This window comes from Bidens hawaiensis, unplaced genomic scaffold (assembly GCF_021521415.1).
Source record: "Bidens hawaiensis isolate Kalapana, Puna unplaced genomic scaffold, B.hawaiensis_p1.1 tig00033893_1, whole genome shotgun sequence".
Lineage (NCBI taxonomy): Eukaryota > Viridiplantae > Streptophyta > Magnoliopsida > Asterales > Asteraceae > Bidens > Bidens hawaiensis.
The window spans coordinates 83470-106774 of NW_027495847.1; the positions used below are offsets into that span (position 1 = coordinate 83470).

Consider the following 23305-nt stretch of genomic DNA (forward strand, 5'->3'; position numbering starts at 1 on the left):
ACAAGAAGAGTAATAATAATGAGTGTAAGAGTCACACTGTATGCGTGCGTGTGAAGGTGGGAGAGAGAGTTAAGAATTTAGAGAGAGCAGACGTTTGGCGTGAACTGTCATGAGGATGTGTTATTATTATAGAGTAAGTAGAGTATGTTAATGGCGGAGAGAGGAGTAAACGGCGGTGAATGGACGTTAGTAAATGAAAAGAAGAAAAGTGGCAGCGGCCGTCACTCATGATCGTACTGCCGTTTCCCCTTACTACTACTGCCTACATTTGTTTTGTCATTATCTCACGCGCTCCCTACACTCTTTATTCTACTTTATTTTGTTATGTTATTACTGCTTTTAGACATAGATTAGTCTAAATTATAAAATTACAAGTAAAGCAAATAACTATAGGAGAAAATATATTGGTATATTTATCAATTTATCTTATATAATAGTAGTTTTAGCCACTCAGCCTAAATAAATATAACGTTAACTTTTTTGGTATATTTATCAATTTATAACCCATAGAAGGAGAGGGAATTAAATTGTAAAGATAGATGTTCTTCAAGAACTATTTTTTTCTTAGCTCCATCATGAAAAATATGTTGATAAATTTCAAGGGGCTTCTCGACTTTGTCATAATGGCAACATAAAAAATTACATGTTAACCCATTCAATTTTGTGAATATTTTGTTTCATTTGAGCATAGTTTTGCATGACATGATTTCCATACAACGTTCTTATCACAATTGAAAAAGAAAATTTAATACTGACACAAATATTTCAAATTTGATAAAAGTTAGAAACACTGATAGACCTGAAGGTGGCATGTCGAAAGTATTCGCAATCTTTTCTTCAATTTTAATAGTCGAGGGAAGAATAGTCAATTTGTCAAATTTCAAACTTTTTGATTATTTCCAAAATTGCCCTTGAAAATAAATCTGAAACTCGAATCATGTTTAAAATTCTAACTTTCACTTGTTTGTCATTTTCAAGTCAACACTTTGAACCCATAACAAATTTGACGGTAAATCTATTTGCAATCTCGAACTTTTAAAAATACTCAGATTTCTCATTTTTAACCCGTAACAAATTTTGACATAAATGTAGTTAGCTTGTACCAAACAATCTATTTATCAATTTTTGACCCATAAAAATCAAATTTAAGTTCCATAAAAAACCCGAAACAATCTTGATAAAACTAAGAAATTAAATATGATAAACTTTGTTATGTCTAAAAGAAATTTATATATAATATCATTACATTTTAACATACATATAGTTTACTAAATTATATGTTAATAAATACATTTGAAGCTATATTCACTTCGATCTTTGAAATATTTTTGGATTTCACCAAGTATTTTGAAATATATAGTAAAAAACATCTTAATATTTGTTTTTATAAAAATGCATAGATATAAAGTAAATAGAGTGTAAAAGAAAAGTGAATAGTTATTGATTTATTACATATATCTATTTTACCTATAAAACATATTGGATGTCCAATATGGTAATTATACACATTCCGACGAGACGCCGTTGAATTTAATGTCCAGCCTCGTCTGCAAACATTACACTTCAACTTCAGGCTACATTAAAGTGCTCTCCGACGACATTAATTAACTGCAATCATAAACAAAAATGAAACTGATGTTAAAGGTCTCTCTGAACACTCGCTCACTTACCCTTCCATCCTTCAATTGTTTTGTGGCTTTATTATCAGTTTTCATAAAAAGCCACAAATCAATTTCTTCTCTCTGAAACTTCTTCACGCATCCTCTAAGTTTGATTGTTAATAGGTATGATTTAATTTTTATTGAATCAAATTCAAATTTGAGTTGTTTGATATCGTCATCTTCATAAGATTTTTTGTTGGCGGTTACTCAATTTTGGAACTACAAGTTTAATTTGTTTTGAAATACTAATCTTACTTCATTATGGTATAACATATTTAGTTTAAATCTTATTTGTTTGCAGTGCTACAACATCACAACATGCCTTGGTTGTTCTACACAGCTGATAAGTTTGACATGGGTGGTCCAGCAGCAATGTTAGGTGCTGCAAAAGCCTGAGGTAAAATATAAAACCTTCCGCATTAGAGGTGAGTCAAACGGGCTATAAGTGTTAAGGTTTCATCCGATTGCATTAAACATAACTAGAACAAGCCCATAGATAACTACTTGGCTACTAACTTTTTTTCTTTACTTCTTTTATCATTACTAAGTTAATGTATGAAACTGCCTCTAAAAAAATGTTTTTAAAACCATAACATTTGTTAAATAAAAACATTACAAGAGGCTGTAACACAAATTGACTACACCTGCGTTTTGACCACTTTGATCGTTTAAGAGTTTAGTGTTTTGGTTGGCTTATCTATGTTTTTAAAGATTTTTATAGTTGAAAGAAATATAAACTGAAATGGGTTTACGGGTTGTTTTGGGCCTTTGGCCTTTGGAAACTTAAAAGTTGTTTCGGTCAATTTGCTAACAGGTCAGATTTGTCTACCAAGACAATTTGGCTTATAATTAATTAATTAATTAATTGATTGTTTAATTGTATCCGGGGGCTCTTTAGGTATTGTGCACAGTTTCGGGTTATTTTAGTTTTTGGTCGGGGTTGTTTTGGGTTACATGCAGATTCAGGTAATTGTACTATAAGCAATGTGCTACTATTCTATAGTACATTATATTTCATTGCTTGCAAATGATCACATTCACAAAGGTTATCGAATGAACTGTTAGAGAAAAGAATAGAAGTGGTGAGACATGAAACCATAGAAGTTGCAGATAGATCTCTCTTCAAACTGAAGCTACTGTGGCAACAACTATCCATCTTTTAATCAAGAAGGAGAGAAGGTTTATATTTTATATTACCATTTGTTTCACATGCTCAAACTTCAATTTTTCATATAACTTTTAATGGAATCTAACCCAAAGTCTGAACTCTGAACCACCTAACAGTGGGTTATTCGGTGGAACAGGTTGGTTGAATACAGGTTGCGTTATGAGGTAGAAAAGGTGGAGATGAACCACAAGATCCTCAAATCAGGTAATATAGAGATTCTTTAAGGCTAAGGGTATTTAGGTAGTTTAACATCTACCATTGAAATAAAATGATATCAGGGGCGGATGTGCATTAATATGAGGAGCACCCGCTACCCCTCAACTTATCTGGTGAAGTGGATTTTTAAAATTTTTTTTAACATTTTATGTATTAGGTTACCCCGGAAATTACACTACCCCTAAAAAAATTTTAACACCCAAAACTTCACCTTTCAAAGTTTTATTTCAAGCCCCAAAATAATTAAAAGCCTACTATTTAATTAAACTTCGTGTGAAACGGGCAACCATACGGCAGCACACGCCAAACGGATAGTTAGTTGCCGATACATGTCGAACGGGTTACCCGGCGTCGGTATGCAAATTCACGAAACCGAGCCTGGGACGCATGCTTAACCGGCCGCATGTACGAGTAAAACGGGCGTCGGTACACTCGAAACTGGTAATTGGGTGCCGGTACACACGAAACTGGTAACCCGCCGCCGGTATGCTCTAAACACGAAACCATGCCCGGGTCGCATGAAACACGTTACCTAGCCCAGGTAAGCGCGAAACACGAAAACGGGCGCTCGTACTCACAAAACGGGTAAAAAAATGTATTGTTTAAAAAAGTTGTGCTATCCATGAAATAATGTTCTAGATTCGCCATCGAATGCTATCATGTAGGTATAACTTTGAATGGAACCACAATAAATAGAATATTGAGTCCGGAAAACTTGGATATTGGTTTTTAAATTTTGATTCTTGATTAACGCTAACTAAATATGAACATAAAGAAATGCTATAGACATAAAATATTTTATTGTTATGTTCAATTTATACAGATATATTAAGGGGAACCATACATTCGTAAGCAGACCCGAACACCACACCTTCGACCTGTAGAGTTTCTTTTATATGCTAATAGTCGGGGTGTTAAATGGTCCGCACTCGCGGGAACCCAAGACGAACTTGAAAACCTGAAACGGGTCTAAACACGAACTTACTCTTAACTATCCTTTTCTAAGCTTAAAAGTAGCAATGATATGAAATTGTGATAACGAACTGAGTATATGGCTATTCTCATTCATTCTATAGCAATTGTTTAGAAGGTAGATAGAATTTTGTAACAATTATTATTATTATTGTTATTATTATTATTATGTAATGATTTGATCTGTTTTGACTTTTGATAGAACCCGCTTTTAGACTTGTATCCGTCGAGGCGTGATCGATAGCGATAGTTCTTGAAGGCGTAGGATTAAGGTTAACATATTTCTAAAGGCATAAGTCTTCCAGGTTATTTCTTATATTTGGTGCTTGCTCTAAACAGTTTTATATGTCACTAATTTCTGCAGTGCCATGTTAAATATTTTTATGAGGAAATTGTAATGTCTTGATTCAAAGTTTTGGAGTAATTTAATGAAAATGTTACGAATTTGGTCGAATTTTGCATAGATTTTTAGGTTGTAGTTAGGTGTAACGAATGTTTATATATTTATATTGTTTTTTATTAAGAATTTTAATTTGGCACAATGTAAAAGGTTTGTTAAAACCGAAAACCGAAAATTCATTATCTTATTATGATGCTCTTAATTAAGAATTACATTTAAAAGTCATATGAAAAGTGATTTTGATGAATAACTACTTAAGGTTCACTTATTACCATGTAATAATAATATTGATATAGTCTTTTTGTTTACAAAGTATACAGTAGAATTAATGATTTTCCGTATCTCTCATATTCATATCAATGTTTTTTTTTTATTTTCCTTCGGTCAACACTCACATTTAAAGTTCATTTGTTGACCGCCATCAGTCATCGTCATCACTGCTTTTATCTTTTACAAACTCATTAGCTCAAATAATGAACCAAACCGTTACTTATCGAATCCTTATTGTGTCCCACCGTAACGCGCGAGCTCTTACACCAGTTAGGGTTAATTAAGATATTAGTTTTGGAGGGAAAATAATTATGAAAATTAACCAAAAGATGACAAGTGTCCACAATTATTTTACTTTAATAGAATAGGTAGAGGTAGATGTTGACAAGGTGCTAAGAGAGAAAGGCAATTACAAGTACAATGATATGGGAGAAAGTTCAAGTAGGTATCAAGATTTGAAGACTGAAAATTTGAAGTTGATGAACAAACTGCTGATGAAGGAGAACAAAAAATTGAAGGAGCAACTCTTGTTGTCAAAGTCCAATTTGAACAAACAATATGTTTTAGGCTTACTAATTGTTGTCTTGGCTATATGGTGGTTTTTAGTTGTTTAAGTACTAGTGTTTAGTTGTAAAACTATGGTTATAATGTTAATTTAAGTTCTTAATGTCAAGCTATTGTTTATTGTTGTTAATTCCAAACAACCCATTATTGTTATTTTTGTTTGCATGTATGGATATTTGTGTTGTAGTAACAATGATGAAGTTGGGTGAGGTTCCTTCGTTTATCTTGAAGTTGATGCTTTCTAATCCTTGCATCTTTTTATGCAAACTATTTAAAGAGAATAGAAAGTATGCATCTATACCGTAATCGAAACTCAAAAGTTTGTTAGATAAATCAATACGCTTATCATAAGAAAAACCACACTATTTTAACAGCAGAAAAACCACATAAATCTACACTTATTTGACAGCTCTATGTGAAGAAAAATTTCACTTTTTTTCAGTAAATAAACCGCATAAATCTACACTTATTTGCTCTATTTTGACAATTCGGTATACATAAAAACTGTAATAGTTTGACAGCAATAAATAGTACAATTCTGCACTATTTTGACAGTTCGGTATGAATAAAAATTGTGCTATTTTAATAGCTATTTGAAAGCTCGATGTGAAGAAAAACTGCACTTTTTAACAGCAAATAAATCTCATAATTCTACACACTTTTTAACAATTCAATACGCATAAAACTGCAATATTTTGAAAGCAATACACCACACAATTTCTGCACTATTTTGACCACTTGATATGCATAAAAACTACAATAATACAAGAAATACCTATATACAAAAAACTATGCATTCATTGTTGCATTAAATGTTGCATAATAAACTAGTCTCCATGACCATTACATAATGAAAACCAAAAGGCCAAAGTCTGCAACATAATTAAGTTTAGCAACACACATTTTTCAAAATACATCAAAAGATGTATAGTTTTACTGACATATCTTGGAATTAGACAAACTAACATACTTAAACCAAAACATCCATAAAGTGATACTGAATCACGTAGCCTTCCCTTTGCCTTTGACTTTTGAGTTTGTTGACTGCCCTCCAAGGTTAGTTGACTAGATTGCACTCTTGCTTTCTTTGCCTTTCCCTTAGCATTTTTTGCACCTTTCTGGACTGTTCTTTTCCCTTTCTTTGAAGAAGGTGGTCACTTCTTTGGAAGAGTGAGTCGATTGTATTGATGATCGCTACCATATTAGGGAGACAACTAGTAAAGAAAATCTTAATCAGAGATCAGGAAAAGAACGTAAAGTGAATTAGTTAACATTCACTTGAACCTCTATAAATCTGATTGTGTTATTTCTAACCCTTAACTCTTTACTTATTTGTGTTTGTTTTTATAAGTTGTGCAAAAAAAATTAACAAAGTCATTAGCTCGCTAAAATCAGATTTAAAGATAAGAAAAACCTATTCACGCCCCCTCCCTTTCTAGCTTTCTACACCGTGTTTTTTTTAATATATAAAGACATTATACAATAACTTATATCTCCATTAAATGGTATTTCAAAACGTATCATGGAGTACCAAGTTCGTGGTGACATAGTGTATCATTAGTATTCTCAAACAAATATGTTCTACTCTTTAGAGCATGGGGCTTGGGGAGTCATTTCATCCCATTTTTCCCATTTTATCTCGCATCACCTCAATTTGTTTTACTAAATTTCTTTCCTTTTTTCCCAAACATTATGGTATCGTCCCATTTTCTGTCATATATTCCTAAAGGCCAAAAATAGTCAAAACTTAAACCGGGAGAAACTGGGTTGTACATCTTAGATTCCATGGAAAATACACGGGACAAACCTTGGGATGGTTATTAAAAACGCATTGCCCAGGCCCCTAGGCGATATTTTAGGGAAAGGCGTAGTAATAACGACTTTGTTGACTTAATCAAAATTATATGAGAAAAATCGGAAAGTTTATATTTTTTTGATTTTTTTATTTACCTTGATTTTATTTAATTAATTCCTTGTACAACTTACCTAAAATTCATGGGATTAACATAATTAACTTTTAATCTCTCTTTATAATGAACAGCATTTTGGTTATTCTTATCACATAACAAGAATTACAGAGCCTACTAGAAAAAAAAAGGTTAGCAATATATATATATATATATATATATATATATATAGAAAAGGGTTCAAAGAAAAATAAAGAGTTTTCTAGGAATGGTAAGAACCAACAAATTTTTAAAATTTGGCATTACAAATTATGGTGAAAGAATAAATCTATGAAACTATGTCGGTTATAATAGTGAAAGAGTAATTCTAAGAAACTATGTCAGTTTTTGGTAGTTTTAAATCTCAACCATTGATCAACATGATCCAATGGCTATGATTTATTCCTAGTCTTCCTAGGAAACTACTTATTTTTAGGATAACCCTCCCCTATATATATATATATATATATTAATTTTTGTTTTCGATTATCAGATTAGTAATATTTGTTTTGTTAATTTAGTCCACTGTGTTAATGGTTTTTTGTTTGTTTTTATAACTGAAGAACAATACAATCATTTTTATATTTATTACTTTATGATTTTTTATTTTTTTTTGCTTTTGAGTATAAACAATTTGGTTTTTTTTTGAATTTTTATATGATTATAGAAACTATGGTTGAGGAATATGCTTGGTATTTGAATAAAGTTTTGTTTGCCATTACAAATATTGGTTGTGGAATTTTTAATTTAAGTGCACTTTTTTTCTCTTAGGCCCACACTTTTTTTGGGTCTAGCACCTGAGGGAGGCATGTTCGTCTTAAGTGCGCCTATCGCATTTAATAAATATGGGTATTCCCAGCCAACCTTGTTTTTCCCCCACCTTACCCTAGCTTCCAATGAACTCCATTTTGTATACTCTTATAGTTTAATTATTTTAGACACTTAATTTTAAAACATATGGACAACAATTACCATGTGGTTTCCTTAATGAATAGATGGCGTTGTCAAGTATTTAAGGTGTGCGATATGGGTTGGGGTGGGAGGAGTCGCGATCCACACATTGCATGGTCTAGACCATGTGAGCCTCCCCCTTCTCTCTCACCCCTATTTTACTTAAAAGTTGTCTCACTACTTCATGTCCTTCACATCTCATATTGTTACAAGATGTGACCCAATCAAACACTTAGCAGTCGGACGATAGTAGAGTTAAGTCAGAAGGTATGCCATAAAAGCCTTTCTGAGTGAAACTCTGGGATCTCTTGTAAACCCCCATGACGTGGTAAAGGGAGGATATTAGGGGAAGAAGTGAATGGAGGCTCCCATTCAGAGTGTCGAAGACCCTCACGTCACCTAGTCTTGTAATCAAATACTACTAAACAATCCTAACATGTGAATAGCTTAGGTGTCATTGTTGGGCCATAATTTGGTTAGACTGACGCATATCAAAAGGCCATGACATGATCAAGACTAAAGTGACATAAACGAAGACGAGTTGAAGAATTGCATTATGGTTATGATGATGTAGTACCGAAATCCCTATGGATTTCGGTTGGGCTGGGCTATGTATGTAAACCGAGATCCATTATGGATCTCGGTGGGCTTTGGGCTATAGTTGGGCTAGTGTGTTGGATACCCTATATATAGAACATGTTGTATAGGGTTTTGGTTGCTAGTTCAGCAGTTGTTGAGAACATTGAGAGCCACCATAATTCTAGAAAGCAAATACCGATTTGGGTAATCTCATGTACTAGGCGATTTTATAATATAATCGTGTGCATTTGGAGTATTATATCGTGTTTATTATATTCATATTGTTCATATTATTGTTCTTGAATTATCATGTTGTTAGGATTCCGCACTAACATCGTGTACAAGTTGATATCATACTGTAGTGATCCAGAATCGGGACTTACAATTGATATCAGAGCCTTAGACCTATTCAGGCTCGTTATTATGATATCAACGGATTCAAAATATAAAGGTTTGGTGGTGTTGTTGATTTCCGGCCAGTTTACATTCGGAGAAGAAAGTAAAGGTGCTTTGGTCAAAGATTTTATTATATTTGGAAACAATTTGAATCCTATAAAATCAGGGATTTAGTTGTTACCAAAAGAAGATCATAAAACACGGTTTTGGGAGTTCTCGGCTGCATTCCTTAATTTTTTTGCCAACTAGCATAATTTCTCTGCCCAGTTTAATAGATTTCGGCCAAAAACAAGTGTTTTCGGCCAACTTTTGATCGTTCACGGCTCAGTATAAGAGTTTTCGGCCAAATTCTAGCGTGTTCTCGGCCAAAGTAAACAGTTCTCGGTCATCTTGGGTTTTCGGTCAACCCTTGTTTTCGGTCAAAGGAGTTCTCGGTCATCTTGGGTTTTCGGTTAACCCTTGTTTTCGGTCAGAGGCTGTTCTCGGTCAGAGGTTGTTCTCGGTCAACTGTGTTCTCGGTCAAAGCTCGTTCTCGGTCAAGCTTTTCTTTTCTCGGCCAACTTTTGAGTTTTTTGGCGGGAAAATTTTTCTTGAACGAAATTTTTCCAGAGTACACCTTATAGGCGAGAATTCATTCTTGAAAATTTTGGCGAAATCATTTTTTTGGGTGAATTTCGGTGAAATTTTTGGCGAAATCATTTTTTTTGGGTGAATTTCGGTGAAATTTTTGGCTGGAAAATTGAAAAATTTTTCTTCAACGAAATTTTTCCTAGACGCTTCTTTTAAGTGGGACATCTTTCTTGAGAATTTTGGCAATCATATTTTTTCAAAAAATTTTGGCGGGAAAAACATATTAATTTCTTTAATTACTCAATAGATTCTCCACAACCCATCTCAATGTTTAGAAGTACTTTTAATCAGTCTGCTCCCTCACAAGTAGTATTTCAGAGTTCGTCTACAGAGGTAAGTTTTCAACCATGTTCTCTTGATTGTATTGATAAGACAGAATTATATAAGCTCCATAATGATAACTTAATTAGAGACATAAAAAGAATAAAATCTAAAAACTTTAAACTAAAGAAAAATGAAAAAGCTTTCCTAGATAAAATAGAAGCACAGAAATAGGATATCTCTAAGCTTAAATCTGATTTCAGTATAAAATGTTGTCACCACCTAGATGCCTAGCAGGAAATTGCTGAACTAACCGCTAAACTGGAAGCCTCCAAGTTAGAAATTTTAACTTTAAATGCTAAATTTGAGAGAGCTGAACTTGATTTCAAAAAATTCGAGGGTTCCAGTAAAGTAGTTAGTTCAATGATTGACAATCAATTATGGTGGAAAGAAAACGAAGGTGAGGGTATAAGATATAGTCAAGTGCCCCCACCATGCAATGACAACTATACTGGTCTTCCTCTTACCAAAGAGCAGGAAGAAAAGGTTAAAGATATGAAGTATGGTAAACAGGTTCAATCTGAAATTGTTCCCTAGAGGAAATCAAGCCTGCTTTTAAATGTGTGAACAATTTTGATGCTTCTACTTCATGTGCAAATATAGTAAATGATATTGCTTCTGATAGTAAATGGGTTCAGGCTAGTAAAAATGAATCTTATTCTAACGTGTCATCAAACTCAGATGACACCACAACTCAAAATTGTACTAACAATAATACACAGAGTTGTGGCAACAAAGGGAAGGCACATAAGAAACCAGCACAACAAGGACAGTCTCGTCCTCATAGATCCTCCGGATCTCCATGTGTTGATAAATCAGTGGGTGATATTTATATTAAGAGGCAAACATGTTACCACTGTGGCACGCCAGGACATATAGCCAGAAATTGTGTTTATCGTCTATATGCTCCCTATAACAAGCAAAATCCGAAGGCTGCAACATGGGGCAGGAAGAATGGAAAAACCTTTCCTAAGAAGGAATTCCAGCATGAGGCAAGTGCTTACGTTGACATTAGAAGAAGGATGAAGGCGTGTTTTGTCTGCGGGAACGACGGGCATTTGGCAAAGGATTATCACTACCATCCTGCTAATAGGAAAGCTCCTCAAGTGAAAGGTAATAGGTTTCAACCGAATCCAGTGGTTAAACAAAATGCTTATTTTACAAAACCACGTGTATCTGTACAACGGGTCACAGATACTCAAGGATTCAAAGTTAATATGACAGGTTTGCACTCACATGATTTAGAAACTATTAAAAGAAAATTAAACTTTCAAAAATCAAAGAGTGTTGAGAGTTCTAAGAATTCGAATTCGAATTGCTCCACTCCAAAGTCTGCTCTATCAAATTTACTAAACCAAGACAGACTTGGAGACTTAAAACTCAGCAAACAGAATTTGTATTAACAAATGATTCTGTTAAAGATGGGAAAGATATGAGTTGGCAAGAGGTCACATATGTTGATGCTCAAGGGAACCCCAAAACATTTATGACTTGGGTTCCTATGTCCAACTGATCCCGCTATGCGTGTAGGAACAACCACAAATTTCATTGTTTATTAAATGGGTTGTTCCAGGCACATGACATGGCAAATATCCATTGTTTTTAAATCTTTAAACCATAAAATGGATTATTTGTTGCCTGGACGGGATTTAGGGTGATAGAATGTTTTTAATAAGCTCTCTAAGTGTGTAGGAACAAATCAGTGAATACATTGCATATTAAAAGGTTTGTTCTAGACATTCAACTCGCAAGGATGCAAAATCTCAAAACAAGCTTATTCCTAGGGGAGATTCTCACAAATGGAAAGATGATGTCTTGAAGATAAAAGGTAACCGTATCACTTTGGTATGACAGATTGATCACAAAAAGTTTTTAAAATTTTAAATTTTTATAAAAAATAAAAAAATATGTTCACGTATAGTTTTTCAAGTATAGTGTATTTTGTTTCCCAAAATTGAGAAAATGACTTGAACGTGCATGAGAAATGATAGTACATCAGTTGGCTGACTATCACACTTCATAAAAGTTTTTATTAAATACTACATTTCGATAATTGAGTATTTTTGAGGTTAAATTTGTACATAAAAGTATTCCTTTCTGTCAAAATTTTTGCACAAATTTAGGGGGAGAAAATTAAAAAATTCAAAAAGAGTGTGTATGTGTGTTTGTGTATGAAAATTAAAAAAAAATCAAAAAGAGTGTGTGTGTGTTTTTACTATTAAATTTCTCTAAAGGGTTACTTATTCACTCTCGCTTAGAATTATGTCGGTTGCTCAAGTTTGAAGGACATATACTTGTATATGTTTAGTCCGGTGATCTACTTGTAGATTTACAGGATAGCCATTTATCTAAAGACTGAAAGCATCTGGGTGATTATGATGTGTTTTTGTGTTTTGATACCTTTCACTTAAAATTATGTCGGTAATTCCAAGTTGGAGGGACACGTATTCTCATATGTGTTTTGGTCCTGTTAACCACTAGTGGTCATACGGGATAGCCATTTACCTGAAAACTGAAGAGTGACCGGGGTGACTGAGTTCTTAACATGTGTGTCTTCTGTAATTTTTTGGGAAATGATATTACTATTCAGTTAATAGCTTCAAAATATTTAAAATGAAAATTGATCAAACCTTTGGAAAATGATAGATAAATTGTTTTTGTGTGCATAACGGGTGAAGTTATTAAGCTTAAAAGGTTCTAGAATAGTCATTGATTTGTTTGGTAGCTTTCCATGATGCGTAAAAGTTAAAGTGATATAAACTAAATATGCTAAACTTACTGTGGAGAGTCATTTTGAAGAAATGTGCATGTCTCCAGACACATCTCTCCGAATGATAGGCAGAAAAGCAAATTACCCAGTCATACACGAGCCCGTTAGTGTCTTGATCACCAAAAATAATATATTATCTAGTTTTAAAAAAAATTACAAAAGAGTTCATTTTATCCTATTAATATATATGGTTTAAAAGCTTAGAGGGTCAAACTAGAACTACAGAGATTGAGACACGCGAGTAAGTCCTCTCATGTCTCGAATGAAAGGCCTGCAAGTCCGGATGGCTTGTAAGTCTAACGTTCAACCTTAAAGCTTAAAAATTTTAATTATCTATAAAAATCTTTGATCAAGCACTAGGGGGTTGGAGTCAAATTGGGGTGATCTGGGGAAAGCCAAATACGCTTTGAGAAGAGATAGGAGGCATCACAGGTCCATGAGTGATGTCCATCTAAGCTTTTTGCCGAACTGAACCTAATTCATATCACTGATGCAATGAAAATCATGCTAAGTTCATTATACCTGCTATCAACCTGTCTCTTCATGTCATAATAACGCTGAACATGAATACTTGTGACAACACCTTAAACAATATGATTCCATGTTCGGATCTTTTCATAAAGGCGACAGTTTTATCAAAAACTAAAATTTGATCCCAATTTTTTGCTAAATTACAAGAAGACCGGGTGATTAAATTTGTTTTATTTGTTGTTTTTGGTTTTGTTTTATTTAATTTTTTTAATTTTACTTCATGATTACTCTTGTCGAAACAAATATGTTAAGAAATTGTTTAGAAGTTTTCAGCTCATGAAATCTGATATCGGTTATTGCGTTATAGTTGGTTTAGCTAGTATGATCTCATTTCAAGTCTTTTCAAGAAAATTAAAAAAAAAAACAGAAAAATAAAAATTAAAAATTATGCATGTCTTATTTTGTTTTATTTAATTGTTTTCAAATATTTTGGTTGATCTTTCTATCAAAGTTGACTGTTCTTTCAAGACTGATTTCTTGCAACGGAAGCATATGAAGTATCTGAGATTCAAATTGGATGATGCTATCAAAAAGGGGGAGATGGTAGAGTATTGGATGCAGATGTTGAAGTTCCTGATCATGTTCAAGTAAATATTCTGAAGGTTTTGAAAGCATCAGTCTAAGGGGGAGATTGTTGGGCCATAATTTGGTTAGACTGACACATATCAAAAGGCCATGACATGATCAAGACTAAAGTGACATAAACGAAGACGAGTTGAAGAATTGCATTATGGTTATGATGATGTAGTACCGAAATCCCTGTGGATTTCGGTTGGGCTTGGGCTATGTATGTAAACTGAGATCCATTATGGATCTCGATGGGCTTTGGGCTATAGTTGGGCTAGTGTGTTGGATACCCTATATATAGAACATGTTGTATAGGGTTTTGGTTGCTAGTTCAACAGTTGTTGAGAACATTGAGAGCCACCATAATTCTAGAAAGCAAATACCGATTTGGGTAATCTCATGTACTAGGCGATTTTATAATATAATCGTGTGCATTTGGAGTATTACATCGTGTTTATTATATTCATATTGTTCATATTATTGTTCTTGAATCATCACGTTGTTAGGATTCCGCACTAATATCGTGTACGAGTTGATATCATACTGTAGTGATCCAGATTCGGGACTTACAGTCATGGACACTCTTGCTTACCGTAGACTCTCCTTATAAGTCAGCCATGACTCTTAGCCCCCTAACTAAGCCGTAGTGTTGGGCTGCACTTTTTCTTCAATTAAATGAGAAAATGCACTTTTCGTTTGAAATGTCCTTGTACTTGTAACAACTCTGATTTTTCGGAACTTATAAACACGACCCGTTTCGATGTTCGGGTCATTTTATAAAAACATAGCTCAAGTATTATAGGATCTGAATATCAACTAATAATATATTGTGACGAGATCGGGATGAACTTGGATGGACAAGTGGGTTATTATGGTCCGGAACATAATAACAGACTTGTCTGCACGAGGGAATTCAGGGGAAGTCATGGGGGACTTAAATAGGTAAAATTGGCAACATATGTGTAAATATATGATAATATTATTATGTAGTAAAGTTGTATAAATAAGTATGTGTTAATTTAATTATGAATTACACTACGAAAAGGACTATATGTTTGTTAACTTGTGTGCAGGTATAATGGCAAGAACACCTAGTGTGTCGACGGAAGAGGACCCGGAAGAGGCTAGTTCCGGGGCCTCTGGAAGCCCAAGTGTAGCACCCAGCTCCGAGCCTTCGGAGGCTAGTCATAGTACTTCTAGACAGACCACCCCAGCTAGGAGTGCTAGTTTACCCTCCCCTGCTAGGGTTACCAGGTCTCCTACCCCGCCCGCACCACAGACCGCCCCGATTCCCCCCAGACACGGTCCCCGCCTCACGGCGCGGATCAGTGCCCCGTATGTTCCGCCCACTGTTACCCCACCCAGATCCACATACCACCGGGGCGAGTCTTCCCGCCCCCAACCCGAGCCTGCAACCCTACCTGTGTGGGGTCTGCCAAGGCAGGAGCGGGACTTGGCGGCTTGGCTACGTGTTCTCACCGAGCAGGTGAACGAGCACTCTGCCGCCCTGGTCGTGGGGGTACAGAGGCGGGCGTACCTCGGGGACAGCATACTGGACCACCAGTATGCTATTAACCAGTTAAAAAGGGAGTGCTCATACTCCCACTGGTTGATCGACCAGATGGAAACCCGAATGCGGGTTATGGTGGCGGTGTTGGTGGCGCTGGTGGCGGTGTTGGTGGGGTTAGTTTACCACCATGTGTAGATGTGTTGGATGGTAGAATCTTGAACCGCTTTTTGATACTCCGTGTAAGTAGTTAGTGGTGATACTAACACGGAGTGAATCTTGTTTAGTTATAGTACAACCACTGGCCCATAGGGGGTCTCTTGTAGGGCATATCATTATCGATACTTTTGGGTATCATTCAAGCACTGACCCATTGCGGGTTATGTCGAGGATGATACCAACATAGGCCCTTTGTATTAAAACTTAGTTATGTAATGATGACTGGGAAGTATGTAAATGGATGTTTGTGTAATATGTACTAATGTTTATTAATGTATGGAATGTGTTTTGTGTTTCATAATTTGGAATGGTATTAATTATATGTGTTTCCTTGATGTTGTGTAGAATGGCACCGAAACGATCAACGAAAATATCGGAAGTAGATGTGAGCCGTTTGATTGCTCAACAGTTGGAGGCGGCGATACCGGATATAGTATCGCGCATCGCCGCCAGTATTAATAACTCGACCAATCCAACCCCTCCGAGCAATCAAACGCCCATAAATAATGACGGGGAACAAAATGCTAATCCTCCAAGGAATGACAACACTATGCCGAGTAATGACGCACCGCCTACGGTGGTCGCTACCGACAGTAATGGCCCTATCCCTACTGTAGAGACCAACCGCACTGGACCATCCAGGGGTTGTTCAATCAAGGACTTTATGTTATGCAAGCCTTTAGAGTTTAACGGGTCGGAAGGACCGAATGGGTTAGTGAAATGGTTAGAGAAAATAGAGTCAGTGGTAAATATCAGCAACTGTCCCGAGGATTGTGTCGTTAAGTACGCCACCTGTACGTTCACAGACCATGCCTTGACATGGTGGAACACCATAGTACAGACTCGAGGTCAGGCGGCGACAAACCGCATGACCTGGGCAGAGCTTAAGGATCTTGTTTTGAAACATTTCTGCCCAAAGAATGAATTGCAGAAACTGGAACATGAGTTGTGGAACCTAGAGATGCATGGGGCGGACCACTTGGGATATACCAACCGGTTTAATGAACTGTCACGATTAGTGCCGTGGTTGGTCACCCCAGAGTCAAAGAGGGTGGAACGTTATATTTGGGGACTTACTCCAGTAGTGAGGAGTATAGTTAACGCGGGAGGGCACCAGACGTATGAGGGTGCAGTGACACAGGCTGGTATTGTCACGTATGATTTCTTAAGGAGCGGATCGATAAAGACGACGGGAGAGTCGGCTGGGGGAAAGCGAGGTACGTATGACAATAGGATCCGAGAGAAACAGCAAGGTAAACGAGCTAGGCCCGCTGCCCAGAGCTATGCCATGACTAGTTCGGGCGGAAGGCAAGAACCGCAGAGGGGAACGTTTCCTAAATGTGGGAAATGTGGTTACCACCATAGTGGCATGTGCAAGGAGGTGGTGTGCCACCGGTGTGGCAGGGTTGGACACTACGCACCAAATTGTAAGACAAATCTGAACAACCTGAACCGTCAACCGCAACCTATTCGGGCGCAACCATTTAGAACTCAACCAGCCCGACAGCAGAACCCGCAAGGAAACCAGATGGTGACCACTAGCCGTGCTTGCTACGAATGCGGCAGCACGGATCACTTCAAAAGGAACTGCCCGAACTGAATCAGGGAGGAAACGGGAGACAACTCGCGGGTCAGCCATCGGCGTCCAATCCGGCGCGAGGCCGGGCATTTGTGATGGGAGCAAACGAGGCGCGCCAGGACCCCAGCGTAGTGACAGGTACCTTCCTCGTCTCTGATCATTACGCTTCTGTATTATTTGATACAGGCGCCGATAGAAGTTTTGTCTCTGTTAGATTCCTTTCGATAGCAAACCTTCCTATTGGTGAAACCATAGAACCCTACACCGTAGAGGTCGCTAACGGTAAAACCATGATAGTTAATCGGATTGTTCGGAATTGCCCTTTTATTCTAAGCGAACAATCCTTCCTGATTGACTTGTTACCGGTAGAATTGGGTAGTTTTGACGTGATAGTGGGAATGGATTGGTTGGCACGTAATAGGGTAGAAATAAACTGTGAAAAGAAAACCGTCAAGATCCGGGTGTCGGATGACGAGGAGGTATTAGTGCAGGGAGAAAAATCCGGCACCATGATACCATTTGTATCCCACCTCAAGGTGTTGAAATATATACGTCAGGGATGTGTGGCGTATCTAGCGAGCCTGACGGCCGCTGATTCTGAGGAAAAACGGGTGGACGATATTCCCGTGGTACGCGAATTTCCACAAGTTTTTCCAGAGGAACTTCCTGGATTACCGCCAACCCGACAAGTCGAATTCAGAATCGACTTATTACCTCAAGCCGGCCCTGTTGCTAAGGCCCCTTACAGACTTGCACCGTCCGAGATGCAAGAACTATCCAACCAGTTGCAGGAATTGTTGGATAAGGGGTTTATACGTCCCAGTTATTCCCCGTGGGGTGCACCTGTACTATTTGTGAAAAAGAAGGACGGAAGCCTTCGAATGTGCATTGACTACAGGGAATTGAACAAATTAACCATCAAAAATAGATATCCTCTTCCCCGAATCGATGATTTGTTCGACCAACTACAAGGTGCGAGCTATTTCTCAAAAATTGATCTTAGATCGGGATACCACCAAGTTAGAATTCAAGAGGAGGATATCCCAAAAACCGCGTTTCGGACTCGCTACGGCCACTACGAATTTTTAGTTATGCCTTTTGGGCTAACAAATGCGCCAGCGGTGTTCATGGATCTCATGAACCGAGTCTGTAAACCCTATCTCGACAAGTTCGTCATTGTATTTATTGACGATATTTTGATATACTCGAAGAGTAAAGAGGAGCACGAGCAACACTTAAAGTTAGTTTTAGAGCTCCTGGATCAGGAGAAGTTATATGCAAAATTCTCCAAGTGTAACTTCTGGTTACAAGAGGTGCAATTCCTCGGTCATGTTATAAACCACCAAGGAATACACGTTGATCCGAGTAAGGTTGAAGCTATTAAGAATTGGCAAGCGCCTAAATCTCCGAAGGAAATCCGCCAATTCTTAGGCTTAGCTGGATACTATCGTCGATTTATAGAGAACTTTTCCAGCATCGCCCAACCTTTAACCCTCCTGACTCAAAAGGATCGGAAGTATGAATGGGGTGAAGAGCAGGAAACGGCGTTTCAAACGCTAAAACAAAGATTGTGCCAAGCGCCAATCTTAAGTCTCCCCGACGGAGACGATGGATTTGTTGTATATTGTGACGCATCCCGTAAAGGGTTAGGATGCGTGTTAATGCAAAATAAAAAGGTCATAGCCTATGCGTCTCGACAGTTAAAAGTTCATGAGAAAAACTACACTACTCATGACTTGGAACTGGGAGCAGTCATCTTTGCACTTAAAATCTGGAGACACTATCTCTACGGTACAAAGTGCACCATATTCACTGATCATAAAAGTTTGCAACACATATTCGATCAGAAAGAACTGAATATGAGGCAACGAAGGTGGGTCGAGTTGCTGAGTGACTATGACTGTGACATACGATATCACCCCGGCAAGGCTAACGTCGTAGCCGATGCCTTAAGTAGAAAGGATCGAGTCTAGCCACTACGTGTGCGAGCGTTGGGGATGATAGTCCAGTCGAACCTTTCAGATTTGATTCGAGTCGCTCAACGCGAGGCGTTGAAAGAGGGCCAATTGGATAAAGAAGGACTTTACGGGAATGAGAAGAATTTTGAACAGCGTGTGGACGAAATTCTTTATTTCAAAAATCGGATTTGGATCCCGACCCTCCATGACCTTCGTGATTTGATCATGGATGAAGCTCATAAATCGAAATATTCCATACATCCGGGATCAGATAAAATGTACAAGGATGTGAAAGAATTTTACTGGTGGCCAGGTATGAAAAAGGATATAGCCACATACGTCGGCAAGTGTACGACGTGTGCGAGAGTTAAGGCGGAACACCAGAAACCCTCGGGAATGCTACAACAGCCGGAAATTCCCGAATGGAAGTGGGAGCAGATCACAATGGATTTTGTGACACACCTCCCCAAGACACCCCGAGGTCATGATGCGATTTGGGTAATCGTGGATCGATTAACCAAATCGGCACATTTTATTCCAATTAGGAATACTTTTAACACTGAGAGACTTGCGCAAATTTATATAAATGAAATAGTGTCTCGTCATGGCATCCCCATCTCGATCATCTCCGATAGGGATAGCCATTTCACCTCCAAACTTTGGCAAGCTGTCCAAGAAGCATTGGGAACACGTATTGACCTAAGCACAGCTTACCACCCTCAGACCGATGGTCAGTCTGAGAGGACCATTCAAACTTTGGAGGATTTGCTTCGTGCTTGCGTACTGGACTTTAAGGGAAATTGGGATCAACATCTCCCACTCGTTGAATTTTCCTATAATAACAGTTATCACAGCAGTATAAAGGCAGCACCTTATGAAGCATTGTATGGGCGGAAGTGCCGATCACCACTTTGCTGGTCTGAAGTGGGTGACTCGCAGGTCATTAGATCGGATCTGGTCCAGGAGACGACCAGCAAGATTCTTGAAATTAAGAACAACCTGAAAGCCGCGCGGGATCGGCAGAAGAGTTATGCTGATACCCGTCGAAAAACCGTTGTCATTTGAGAAGGGTGAAAAGGTATATTTGAAAGTATCACCCTGGAAAGGAGTGGTCAGGTTTGGAAAGGCGGGGAAGTTGGCCCCTAGATACATTGGACCATTCAACATCACTGCAAAGATCGGTCCGGTAGCTTACCGACTAGAACTGCCTGAGGAACTAAGTGCAGTTCATAACGTGTTTCATGTGTCGAATTTGAAAAGATGTCTGGCGGATGAGACATCGGTGTTACCCTTAGAGGGTGTTCAAATAAGTGATAGGCTCAACTTCGTAGAGGAGCCCATCGAAATAGTGGACGGTAAGATCAAGCAACTTAGACACAATAAGATCTCGTTGGTCAAAGTTAGATGGAATTCGCAACGAGGCCCAGAATTTACTTGGGAACGAAAGGATGAATTTCGGAAGAAATACCCCCACCTATTTCCTCAAAAGGAAGTAGTTAACGCATAAAATTTCGAGGACGAAATTTTTATAACGGGGGGAGAATGTAACGATTCCGGCAAATTCAGGTATACCCTAGCCGGAATATACTATTTACGTGTTATTTAATATTGATTATATGAGTTATAGCACGTTTATACGAATATATATGGTTCACAATATGAATCATACTCAATTATATAGTGAATCATATTGGAATTACAATTAACCAATGAACGATTATTGAAACCCGAACGAATCGGGAATTTCATCATAGACGAAGTATATAATGTTTAGTGATGTATACGAAGTATTAATGCTTCGGGATAAGTGAATTATAGCACAGAAAAAGGATTTCGATTTATTGGTACGTCGGTACGATAAACGAAACCTTTAACATCAAACCAAGCAAGAGATGATCAATCAAGCCGAAAAAGATGCGTAATTATTAATAATATAATGTTTTAATGTCATGGGTTAAGTTTTTTAAAATTTTTAAATCAGTTTTATGTAAATTTTACTTTAACCCGAAAAAACGACCATTTTAATTTCGTTTCAAGCCGAATTACGAGTTTAAACGAGAAACGAACTGAGCCAGATTATCCACAACATTATCCGGATTGCGTAATCCGAATATGTGGCTTAGAATGGATTTGTGGGGCCCACCCCCATCCACCTTATGGACCGATCGGACCATATTATTATTATTATCATTCCATTTTCTTTTTTTTAAACAACAAAACTCTCTCAAACTCTCTCAAATCTTCAAACCTCCATCCAATTCCTTGATCTCCAACTAAGGATTTGAAGGTATAAAACATGTTTTAATACTTGAATCTTGTTTCTAAATCTATAATCTTGAGAAAAGGAAGTTTCATGTGAAAGATGGGTGAAAACCCGAGATGGAACCGATTCTCGTGTGATCAAGGGATGTATACAAGTTATACAAAGGATCTTGATCCAAGTAATTAGTTAAAAGTGGTTAGAATGAATTTTTACGGTTGAAATCTTGTCAAATGAATTTTCCATGTGAAAGACGGGTGAAAACCCGAGATGAAACCGACTCTTGCATGACCAAGAGATGTATACAAGTTATACAAGGGATCTTGGTCCAAGAAATGAGTAAAAAGAGTCGAGAACGGATTTTTTTACGGTCAAAATCGTTGTTTTGATGTTTTAACCGACACTAGGAAAGAAATGGCTTGATTGTGGGTATAACTTGCTTGGTGTGGTGTTGATGTGCTTGAAAGTGTTGTATCTAGCGGCTAGCAAAGGCTAGAAACCGAGATCCTTGCGATCTAAAGCTAGAAAACACAAAATAGTTCGGTTGTCGTGTGTTTATGAAAAATGGACAGATTGTTGTGTGCTTAGAGTTGGGTCACGAAATTTCACAGAGATGATCTACACATGAAAATATGAGATCTGTGAATTTTTGGTAATTTTTGGATGAAAGATGAATATTTGGTGAATTTAATGCTCGGTTTTGGCCAAAAATAGTGAAAAATAGCAAAACATGATGAAAAATTCCGGAAAATTTTAGATAAGCTTTTTATAACATATAAAAGTCACCCACAAAATTTGAGCTCAGTTGGAAAAGTCTAAGGAGGCTTTTCGGTGAAACGAGTTCTAGGGCTTTCTAGCTCGGTTTTGGGTGAAAATGGCTTGAAAAATAAGTTTTAAATTCTGGAAAAATTCCAGGAAGTTATGAGGATGACAGAGATCATCTCAGAAAAATTTGTGATTTTTCTAAAGAGTTTTGGTATTTTTGACATATTTAGTGTTTTAATAAGATTTAAAAATAGATAAATAAATGTAAATATAGGAAAATAAATCTGGAAAAATTCCAGGAAGTTATGAGGATGACAGAGATCATCTCAGAAAAATTTGGGATTTTTCTAAAGTGTTTTGGTATTTTTGACATATTTAGTGTTTTAATAAGATTTAAAAATAGATAAATAAATGTAAATATAAGAAAATAAATCTGGAAAAATTTTGTAAAATTTTCTTTCTGTCAAAATAAGTTTTGTGCAAAATTTCAAGACCCGAGACTAATCGGGTAATTATTTGTGCTAAAAAGAACATAAAAACAAGTTTTTAAAGCTTAAAACGTGTAAACCGGCAAAGTTCGCATAAGCGAGCTGACTGGTACATGAAAACTCTAAAAATGGACTATTTCATAAATCTAAGTAAATTAAGTAAAAATAAATCATCCGAAAATAATTCGGATGATTTGGGTAATTTTACCCGATTTTACCGTTTCCGGCACCGAAATACCGGAAACGGGCCCCACGGCCAAACGGGGTGTCAAACCGAGCTATAATTTCATCACCTTAACTAAATTGACTGTCAAACTCTAAGCAATGTCACAATCTGAGTCCTTAGAAGTGTGACGGGGTTAACATAGTCCCCGAATCGAGTACAGTACTGGGTTAACAATGTTCCCAGATGTACCGATTGATACGTATTTAAGTTATGGGAATTATATAGTAACGACTAGATATTATATTACAGATCCAGGCACGTAGCTGTTTCTTATATTACTCACCGACTCACAAAAAGGTGAGTTTTCACGAGCCCCTTTTAATGAATTGTTTTAATTATATTTTCCCGGGGCGGAAAACAT

At 37.0% G+C, this 23305-nt stretch overlaps 1 long non-coding RNA gene across 1 annotated transcript; it reads left to right on the forward strand.

Annotated features, from left to right (window-relative positions):
- Nucleotides 1-2611: 2611 nt before the first annotated feature.
- Nucleotides 2612-4533, forward strand: LOC143585588 (uncharacterized). Its single transcript, XR_013144565.1, has 3 exons — nucleotides 2612-2840; nucleotides 2966-3033; nucleotides 4220-4533. It is a non-coding gene; the product is annotated as an uncharacterized LOC143585588 (long non-coding RNA).
- The last annotated feature ends 18772 nt before the right edge of the window (nucleotides 4534-23305 follow it).